This window comes from Anomaloglossus baeobatrachus, chromosome 4 (assembly GCF_048569485.1).
Source record: "Anomaloglossus baeobatrachus isolate aAnoBae1 chromosome 4, aAnoBae1.hap1, whole genome shotgun sequence".
Lineage (NCBI taxonomy): Eukaryota > Metazoa > Chordata > Amphibia > Anura > Aromobatidae > Anomaloglossus > Anomaloglossus baeobatrachus.
In genome coordinates, this window is record NC_134356.1 from 532,209,160 (window position 1) to 532,220,573 (window position 11,414).

General features: G+C 41.2%; 1 long non-coding RNA gene across 1 annotated transcript; it reads left to right on the forward strand.

Annotated features, from left to right (window-relative positions):
* Nucleotides 1-299: 299 nt before the first annotated feature.
* On the forward strand, nucleotides 300-10,799 carry LOC142301793 (uncharacterized). The gene is made up of 3 exons (XR_012752884.1): nucleotides 300-555; nucleotides 844-911; nucleotides 5,562-10,799. It is a non-coding gene; the product is annotated as an uncharacterized LOC142301793 (long non-coding RNA).
* The last annotated feature ends 615 nt before the right edge of the window (nucleotides 10,800-11,414 follow it).

Here is an 11,414-nt window from a genome sequence, read left to right on the forward strand (position 1 = left end):
GGTGGGAACCAACTGTAGAAAACTCAGTCTTCCAGTGACTGCAGAGAAGTAGGGTCCGGTCCAGCGTCATTTGCAGATATAAGGGCCGCACTCTGCAGATGATGCTGTCACCCCCTGCTCCTACTGCTCCTAATGGAGCTGCTGCTGCAGGGTCTGTGCAGGAGACATGGGCACTGCTAGAGGGAGCAGTCACACAGTGTGCAGGGCCTGCGGTGAGCCAGTAGAGATCTCTGTCACCCTGGATACCAGCCTGTATGGGGAAGGGGGGTTGTACTGCCACCATTGTGAGCTGCAGGGGAAGTGAATGGTCAGTGCAGCCCAACCTCTCCTTCCCTCTTCTCACTAGAAGCTGTCAGGACTGAGAGCAGAGGGAGGGGGAGGACATGGCAACAGAGCCAGTGGTAGGGGGCGGCTCTGCTCTGCGGCTCTGAGTCCTGCTCTGTGCTGTGTCCTCCATATCCTGCAGACCAGAGACTTCACTGGTCATGGCTGCTGCCATATGATGGGGCAGGGATGAGAAGGCCCTTCTGCTCCTGGAGACTGACTTCTGCATAGGTAAGTACATGTAATGGTGTGTATGCAGAATATAGTGTATATCCGTGTGTATATGGGTAGTATATAATGTATATCAGTGTGTATGTGGGTAGTATATAGTGTATATCAGTGTCTATATGGGTAGTATATAGCGTCTATCAATGTCTATGTGGGTAGTGCATGGTGTATAGAAATGGGCATATAATGTATATAATAGTTTGTATTGTATATGTGTGTGTGTGTGTGTATATGGTATATAGTAAATGTAATATTGTGTTTGTACAGTAAACAGTGTGTGTTTCTCTGTAGGGGTATTTGAGTGCTTGTGAAAAAACTGTATCAGAAGAAAACGCCATGCAACAGGCAGCAGAGGGAAGGTGAGTATAATTGTTACATTTTTTTTCTGTGTGCAGCGTGATGGGTATCATACAGTATGTACCAGGATGGGGACATACAGTGCCTTGCAAAAGTATTCGGCTCCCTTGAATTTTTCAACCTTTTCCCACATTTCAGGCTTTAACCATAAAGATAAAAACTTTAATGTTATGGGGAAGAATCAACAAGTGGGACACAATTGTGAAGTTGAACGAAATGTATGGCTTATTTTAAATTTTTGTAAAAAGGAATAAACTGAAAATTGGGTCGTGCAATATTATTTGTCCCCTTTACTTTCAGTGCAGCAAACTCACTCCAGGAGTTCATTGAGGATCTCTGAATGATCCAATGTTGTCCTAAATGACTGCTGATAAATATAAGCCACCTGTGTGTAATCAAGTCTCCGTATAAATGCACCTGCTCTGTGATAGTCTGTGTTCTGTTTAAAGCACAGAGAGCATCATGAAGACCAAGGAACACAACAGGTAGGTCCGTGATACTGTTATGGAGAAGTTAAAATCCGGATTTGGTTACAAAAAGATTTCCACAACTTTAAACATCCCAAGAAGCACTGTGCAAGCGATCATATTGAAATGGAAGGAGTATCATACCACTGCAAATCTACCAAGGCCGTCCCTCAAAAATGTAATCTCAAACAAGGAGAAGACTGATCAGAGATGCAGCCAAGAGACCCATGATCACTCTGGATCAACTTCAGAGATCTACAGCTGAGGTGGGAGAAGTCGTACACTGCACAAATCTGGCCTTTATGGAAGAGTGGCAAGAGGAAAGCCATTTCTCAAAGATATCCATAAAAAGTGTTGTTTAAAGTTTGCCACAAGCCACCTGGGAGACACAGCAAACATGTGGAAGTAGGTGCTCTGGTCAGATGAAACCAAAATCGAACTTTTTGGGCACAATGCAAAATAATATGTTTGGCATAAAAGCAACAGCGCTCATCACCCTGAACACACCGTCCCCACTGTCAAACATGGTAGTGGCAGTATCATGGTTTGGGCCTGCTTTTCTTCAGCAAGGACAGGGAAGATGGTTAAAATTGATGGGAAGATGGATGTAAGCAAATACAGGACCATTCTTGAAGAAAACCTTTTGGAGTCCGCAAAAGACCTGAGACTGGGACGGAGATTTGTCTTCCAACAAGACAATGATCCAAAACATAAAGCAAAATCTACAATGGAATGATTCACAAATAAACATATTCAGGTGTTAGAATGGTCAAGTCAAAGTCCAGACGTGAATCCAATCGAGAATCTGTGGAAAGAGCTGAAAATTGCTGTTTACAAATGCTCTCCATCCAACCTCACTTAGCTCGAGCTGTTTGCAAAGGAAGAATGGGCAAGAATTTCAGTCTCTCAATGTGCAAAACTGATAGACACACTCCCAAGCGACTTGCAGCTGTAATCACAGCGAAAGGTGGCGCTACAAAATACTAACAATATTGCATGCCCCAATTTTCAGTTTATTATTTTTTACAAAAGCTTAAAATAGTCAATAAATTTCCTTCAACTTCACAATTGTGTCCCACTTGTTGTTGATTCTTCACCAGAAAAATTAAAAATTTTTATCTTTATGTTTGAAGTTTGAAATGTGGGAAAAAAATTGAAAAATTCAAAGAGGCCGAATACTTTCGCAAGGCACTGTATATACAAGGATGGGGGACAAAGAATCAAGTATGGGATGGAAAAGCTGAGGGAAGAAGGCTCTTTCCCTCAGCACCCAGCTTTTCCATGCTCTGCTAAACATCTTTCCCTTAGCACTCAGTTTTTCCATGCTCTGATATCAAGAAAAAGCTGGGTGCTGAGGTAAAGATGTATATAACAGCATGGGGAAGCTGGGTGCTGAGGACAAGATGGATATCAGAACATAGGAAAGCTGGGTGCTGATAGAAAGAGGGATTTCAGATGGGAAAGCTAGGTGTTGGGGGAATGAGCCAAGTGTCAGTATCAGTATCTTATACCCCGAATGTCGGTGTAATTATCCCTTCCCCAGAGTGTCAGTGTACGGCTGGGGGGCCCAGGTCCAAATTTTGCATCGGGGCGCATCGAACGCTAGTTATGCCACTGCTTAATAGGATTGTCATAAAACGTACTGAGCTTTCGGGAAGTTTTTTTCCCACTTAATAAGGAGATCCAATGTTCTAGCTCTTTTTTGCTGGGGCTATAATCAGCCTTCATCCCTTAAGTGCTATCTTATTTTTAATATAGTTCTGCAGGGACTGTAATTCCCACCATGACCTGAGATATCCTTATAAAATACAGTTAGTTCTTGAAAAACACCTTGAATGCTGGATTTAGAACTTGATTGATTATTTAATTCAAATATTAGTATATGCACAATGTATCCTCAATTGTAGGTAACGTCCTATAGGGCACCTTCTGGTCAGAAGAGCAGTATTAGCTAATGTGTACCCACTCCAATCAGACTAGCTTGGAATGTCAAAAACGTACCCTCCATGCAGTACATCTAGCCCAGTCATACACAAATTGGTGAAAAATTTAATAATGCCTTGGGGTCACAGTGAAGAGATTCAATGATATCCTGAGATCCAACGATCTAGGTACAGATAATAATGATGATACTACAGGAGATCAAATGTCAATACAATGATCGATAGATGACTCCCCCTATTTTTTTATTTTTGTTTTAAATATATATATTTGATCGCTAACAACTCATCAAGTTTCTCCTCATTTCATAGCGGTTCATCAGAGGAATTATGAAAGCAAATGTCCAAAGTTGACACCCAAGAAATATCCATTTATACACTCTAGTCAGCCCATAAGGCAGTAATCCATGGCCTCTTCATCCAACTTAATAGTAGACATAAAAAAAAATCAATAGGGAAAAAATAGATCTTATTGTTAATAAAAACAAGGCGTTAAAATCCTTATTACAAAAAAAAACACTCACAACCTCCACTTAGGTATATTAACCCCTTAGTGACGGAGCTAATTTTCACCTTAATGACCAGACCAAATTTTGCAATTCTGATAGACATTAAACCTCAAGTCAAAAACCATGCAACATTTGCGCTTAAATGGAAAGACATAACTTGCTTTCAGTGATGCCAATCAGATTTTCAACTGATTTCCCTAACCTACCTGTATACAGTCAGAAAAATGTACACACTCAGGCCTTATTTCAAAAGACTGACCTGCATATCCTACAAGTGTGTATAGGTGCCAGCTGAAAAAACCTAGCAAATACAAAATGGATACAGCCGCACACTAAATGCCATCAATGTATAAGGGAACTCTGGTACTGCATTACTGCTATATGAATAAATGAGATTTTTAGTTTATGATTTGGCCAATGCATGTAAGCCTGGTCCTTTAGTTAGGGACCCGAAATATTGAGATTTACCTTGCCGTTTGGTTTCCGGGCTTACATGCATTGGCCAATTCATAAACTAAAAATCTCATTTTTTCATATAGCAGTAATGCAGTACCAGAGTTCCCTTATACATTGATGGCATTTAGTGTGCGGCTGTATCCATTTTGTATTTGCTAGGTTTTTTCAGCTGGTACCTATACACACTTGTAGGATGTGCAGGTCAGTCTTTTGAAATATTTGCAGTGAGTTTTTTTCTGACTGAGCACTCCGCCCTATAAACCAGGCTGTGTTCACAATCCTTATACCAGGAGTCCTAGCTCCCCAGACATGGAGGTTAGTCCAGATAGTGGCATTTCAAGTTAGATTTTTAGTCTAGCTGCCCAGACATGGATGTTTTAACCTAGATAGTGGCATTTTAGTTAGGGACCCGGAATATTGAGATTTACCTTGCCGTTTGGTTTCCGGGCTTACATGCATTGGCCAATTCACAAACTAAAAATCTAATTTTTTCATATAGCAGTAATGCAGTACCAAAGTTCCCTTATACATTGATGGCATTTAGTGTGCGGCTGTATTCATTTTGTATTTGCTAGGTTTTTTCAGCTGGTACCTATACACACTTGTAGGATGTGCAGGTCAGTCTTTTGAAATATTTGCAGTGAGTTTTTTTCTGACTGAGCACTCCGCCCTATAAACCAGGCTGTGTTCACAATCCTTATACCAGGAGTCCTAGCTCCCCAGACATGGAGGTTAGTCCAGATAGTGGCATTTCAAGTTAGATTTTTAGTCTAGCTGCCCAGACATGGATGTTTTAACCTAGATAGTGGCATTTTAGTTAGGGACCCGGAATATTGAGATTTACCTTGCCGTTTGGTTTCCGGGCTTACATGCATTGGCCAATTCATAAACTAAAAATCTCATTTTTTCATATAGCAGTAATGCAGTACCAGAGTTCCCTTATACATTGATGGCATTTAGTGTGCGGCTGTATCCATTTTGTACACACTCAGGCCTTGACTGTCGAAATCAGACCCTACTGTGATACACAAAGTTACATTATTTTGCTTGGAAATGTGATGTAATGGCCAGAATACTAAATGCTGCTTGCAAACATGGACTTGGACACTGTATGCACCGCCAGTTAACTTTACTGCTAAAGTAATGTGTTCTCCACCCTCACACCTTATGTTTTTTGAGCCTTTTTTGGGGGTGTCAAAATAACATTTTGTAATTTATGATCTCATTCAACCTTGAGATTACAGTTTGCACTAATCTTACATTGTTTTTTTTAATTGTAGGACTGATGACAACTTGGAGGATTCAGACGAAACTCCTTGTACACCAGGTACGTCTGCCTCGGAGACAGATCCCCAAGTTAACTCCACAACACCAACAGAGCCTGAAACCACAACAGATGTTGCAGAACGTTCTACTGATGCTGCTCCGGGAAGCAGACAAGCCACCGCCCAAACAGGCCAGGCATCCAATATCCAGCACCTCAGCCCTCCATATCAAAAAATCTACCTCGTTCTTTGGCCCAAACATTTAGAAGTCGAAAACTCAGGCATCAGGAAGATTTACCAGTTCTCCCAGAGGTAATTGACACACATCTTTACAATAATGAACACACTCAGGCTTCAAAATGATGTGGAGCGGTTTTGTCATTCTCTGTCTCTCTGTCTTGGCAAAGTTCTGTCTGAATGTCAGGAGCAGTTTCAGGCTGCTATTCTGACTCTTATTTCAGCAAGTCTTGGAGCGCATGAACCACACCATGTGCTGGACACAATAGAGCAGAGGTGAAGAAATCAGCGACTAAGACAGCTGGCCCCACTATCATCCACCCTCCAGGAACCCCCTTCTCAGCCACAAACTACTGCAAGGCCACATTCCGAGAATATTGCTGGACCCTCACCTGCCGAAGACCAACCTGCAGCAAGGCTACCAATTGCCCCAAATCTATCTGTTGGGGTTTCATGATAAATGTAATTTGCCCTTCCACACAACTACCCCATGCCAATTATACATTATACACCAGGAGCAATTAACTATCTTCAGCCTATCACTCTGCCCACAAGGCCTCAAATGCCAACTGCGCCAACATTCCCGCTCCCATTTTTGGTGCCACACACTCAAATACAAGCTGTGGCTCCGGGGGCAACAAACGGCTTCAACATTCCCACAGCAGACAGCTCCCCCAAGTCAAAGATATTACATTCCATCATTCGATTTGTTGAAGTTTTTAAGGCACTATCAAGGATAATCTTGACTTCCACTAAAAGTAAAGAAGGAAAAGAATCTTGGGCACTTCTCTTTGTTCTAGAGTGCAAAATGTTGGATAAGATAAATGTCATCTCCAATGTTCTGAACATATGGATTTGTCCAGTGATTCCCATTTAATTCATAATACAATTGAAGCTCTTAGCAGCCACTGAAACCAGTTTGAAGATGCCAAAAAAACCTATCCAGCACATTTGCATAGTTAATAGTTATAGTATAGTATATTTAACAGAACAGTTAACGTAAAGTGCCATACTGATGAGTAATGTTTAGTTGAAAAAGACTGCAGGACCCAGAGAGGAGATTTAAAACAGCAATTTTCTTTGCTACCTTAGATGCAGTTACATCACAGTTATCAAGCAGATTTGGTAGCATGAATACTATAGACGAAAGATTTAAGATCATTCAGCCATGTGTCCTGGCTACGGAATCAGATGATGACTTGTTTCAAGAAGCAGTGAAATTTCATCAGTATTTAAAGGATGATAGATCCACAGATTTTCCAGGGCAGTTGCTGAAGTCTCCCAATACACTTCAAGATGGGATCTCCAAATCCCTCATAATTAAAGAATTGGCTCCCCTACTTATAGTTTACAATGTTGTTTTGTCATCTACACTTCTGGATGAATCTACAGTTTTCAGACTCCTCCTCACTTTACCAGTTACAGTGATACCGGCTTAAAGAGCATTCTCTAAGTTATTGCTTATTAAAAATTACTTAAGAAGCAGCATGTCACAAAAAAGACTTTCCAGCCTTGCTCTTCTAAGCATTGAAAATGATAGGGCCATAAAATTGGACATTTCAGATATTACTTGAAAATTTGTTGAGTCTAAAGGAAGACGACGCAACTTCTAGAAATATTCAATGTGCAAAAGTGTCCTGCTGGTTCGGTATAGGGAGTTAATACAAATGATTCTTCAGCTCACCCGTTAATTACATCACCTGGGTTTCTTTTCCAGAGGACAGTGCAAGGAGGTCGCCTCCATGTTCATAGAGGCAAGATCCAGCAGAAAAAGCTTTTTCCAGCATCACGTCCAAAATTGTTTAAAATGTAATTTTTATTTCATAAAGTTGAAACCAACACAAGGTTGGATGGACCTCCATGAATTATAAAACAACTCACGCGTTTTGAGCCTGAAAGGGGCTCTTAATTTTAGACATATAATGCCAGAATAGCACACACTAAATACACAAGTGGATAAATGGACACTCCCCCAACAAAGTTAGGAAGGCACATCTGGTATAATAAATTGTGGAATAACTTATTTGCTTTAGTCCTCCTTTACACTCCTGTGTTTCTAGCACGCGTGGCGTCCATTTCCACAAGTACCGGAGACACGGACACACCTGTAGACCCATTAATTTCAATGGGTTTGCGCACACGTCTGTATTTTCACACTGACCGTCTGTCTGTGTGGAGCATACGTGTGTCCGTGTGCTCCACACGTTGACATGTCCATTTTTTGCGGTCTGTATGGACACCCTGTAACCAGGCTGTGTTCATTCCCCTTTATAGCTGGAGAATAGCTGCCCAAAAATGTAGGTGTTTAACCCAGATAGAGACATTTCAGTTAGGTTCCTGGTATATATAGATATACAATGCTGCTGGTTACCAGGCCCAAATGCATTGGCCAATACATAAGCTAAATATTTTTTTTTTTCAAATATTCCTATAGCAGTAATGCAATACCAGAGTTCCCTTATTCATTGTTTGCATTTTAGCATGCAGCGGTATATGTTCTGTACTTGTATGGACACAAAGAATTGGTAATGGGTCTGTGTATATACATATTACAAACGGCTGTGATTCATGAGCAGTCCGTTTGTGTTTTTTAAAAACTTTTTTGCAATTTATGTTTCTCTGGAGCCAGGTATTCGTCACTTTTTTCAAACTTTATAAATGGAGTCATTTAAGATAGTTTCTAAAAGGTGAAGTAGGATTTCTTGGAGTGAGGAGGTCTGTATTGTTTGTGCTGTTGTTTTTTTTGGCTTCAAATGGCTCCTCGGGATGATACTGCGTAACTTATTTCTGTGGTGAAGCAACACACCCAAATCTGGGATACTAGGGTTGATGGGTACCATGACAGGATCACCGTGGAGTGCACTCGGCTGTCTGTGGCTGAAGACGTTTTTCCAACATGTGGTTGGACATGCTGTTTGCCTGTAAAGCGAACCAAATTTGGTAAGACGCCCCATGGATGTTCCTTTCATATAATTATCTGTAATAACTCCACTCATATTTCTTAATGCTAATTGTGGGATATGTTTAGTGGCTGGAATCCAGACAAATGATAGTAACTGTCCATTCCTTTGCCTGGAAACGTTTTGTCCTTTTTTTCATTTTTTATGTGAAATGTTGCTGTTGTGTTAACTGTAGATTGGGTTTGCTTTTACTTAGCTGCCATTGCTGTTTACTGGTATGAGGGTCTGTGGATGTCTTTTCTCTTTCTCTTTTCCATAAATATGCTTTTAGCCTTTTCAATGTATTAAGGAGATGGCAGACCTATGCTGCATTATTATAAGTTAAACTGTCCGGGGAAATGTTGCACTAAGCTTATGGGCAAATGTTTTAGCCAAGATGTTGTTAATGATGTTCTGTGATTATGCGCTAACAGTTTAAATTATCCCTGCTGCTGGCCTTTGTTTTGTCCAAGACAAAAAAACATAGTGTTAATGTTAAACATGTTGATGTGAAATCAGCATTCTTGCACACAAACTAACACAATTCCACCTTACGTGCAGTCCTTCCAGATCAATGGGAGTCTGTATCCTTGCAAAACACAGAGATATAAATGAACTGTGGCTGCTAACAATCCGTAACAAACTGAGCTTTGACTAGTAAGTGTTGCTGTATACACACTCAGACATTGAATGTCAAAATCAGACCCTAATGTAGTCAACAAAGATATATTATTTTGCTTGGAAATGTTCTGCAATATTGTGTTAGCTCACAAATGTAATGGCCAGAATGCTAAATGTTGCTTGCAAACATGGACTTGGTCCCTGTATGCAGCTCCAGCTAACTTTACTGCTATAGTAATGTGTTCTTCACCCACTATTTTTTTTTATTGTATTACTGATGACAACTTGAAGGATTTAGACAAATCCTCTTCGGCTGCTCCTTTGGCACCAGGTACGTCGGCCTCGTAAATGGATTCCCACGTTGACCTCACACCACCAATAGCACCCGAAACCACAACAGATGCTGCAGAAGGTTTTATTGATGCTGGTCCAGAAAGTAGCCAAGCCACCACCCAAACAGGCCAAGCATCCAATGCCCCAACACTCGAGCCCTCCACATCAACAAATCTACCTCACTCTTTGACCCAAACATTTAGAGGCTGACGACTCAGGTGTCAGGAAGATTTACCAGTTCTCCCAGTGGTAATTGACACACAAATATTCACAATAATTCTCATGCTTGTGAATGATGTGGAGCGGTTTTGTCATTCTGTGTCTCAACGTCAGGAGCGGGTCCAGGCTGCTATGCTGACTATTCTTCCAACAAGCCATGGAAAGGAGGAGCCACACAATAGAGCAGTGGTGAATTAATCATCGACTAACACAGCTGGCCCCACTATCATCCACCCTCCAGAAATCCCCTCAACAGGCACCTTCTTCTCAGCTACCAACTACAGCAAGGCCACATTCTGAGAATTTTGGTGGACCCTCATCTGCCCAAGACCAACCTGCAGCAAGACTACCAATTGTCCCAAAGCTATCTGTTGGGGTTTAATCCCAAATGTCATTTTCCCTGCCACACAACTACCTTATGTCAACTATACATCATACATGAGTAGCAATTAACTATCTTCAGCCTCCAAGGCCATAAATGACAACTGTGCCAACATACTGGTGCCCCTTTTTAGTGCCATACACTCAAATGCAAGCTATGGCTCAGGGGCAATAATTGGCTACAACATACAACTTCTCACATTAGACAGCTCCCCCAAGCCAATGTTATTACGTTCTATCATTGGAGCCACAAGTGTGTAGCACAGCAGCCACTTTATTTCAGCCGCCTTTGGCGCCAGCAACAGTACCAACCAACACACTAAAAGTCCAAACCACTCCCTTCAACTTGGGCCCTCAGTCCATCCCTGAAGAGAGAAATACACCAAACACCAGTCAGGATACAGTGTCTAGTCTTGAAGACTTTGTAAATATGGGGAAAAAAATTGAGCCCTTGCTGTTAATTATCAGGTGATTGCACCTGTCAAGGTGGCTACCCAGTTGTATCCTGGTTTGTTTTGTTTATTAAAGTTTCTTTTATGGTTTACATTCTTGTCTTGTTTGTTAATATACTGTAGAAACTGCTATGCTTACTTGCCATAAAAGCACCACTTCAATGTTTGTTTAATGAACAAACAGGAGTATTGTGTTCAAGAATGTGGCCATGCTCCCTTTCTGTTCATCTTGAACTAGGTTTAGCCTTTTTATATGCTAACCTGTTGAGCTCTGTAGACTAAGAACATGGCACCATTGGTTGCAGACCCAAGCTGCCAAACCCAATACGAGTACAAAGGATTTCTCAGTGCACCTTCCCTCAGGCTCACAGAGAGATGTATTGTGTGCTTCGGACGGCATTTTTGCTGCAAACCAGACAGAAGTTAATATTATCAGATGAGCTTGCCACATCAGAGTGTTTTGGTTTAAAGCTTAACTCGCTGTTATGTCACTATCTGACAGAAGGAAGTGGGATTATGTTAAAAGGACAACTCCAGTGCAAAAAAGCACAAACAATGTCATCTTTTTTTAATGTGCTCCTTGCGATTTTGTGTTTAGAAGGGAAAACATTGCCATATGATGCAAATCTTGAGTAACTTAAAATAAAACCGTTTGGTGGCCACATACATATCTTGCTCCAGTGCCG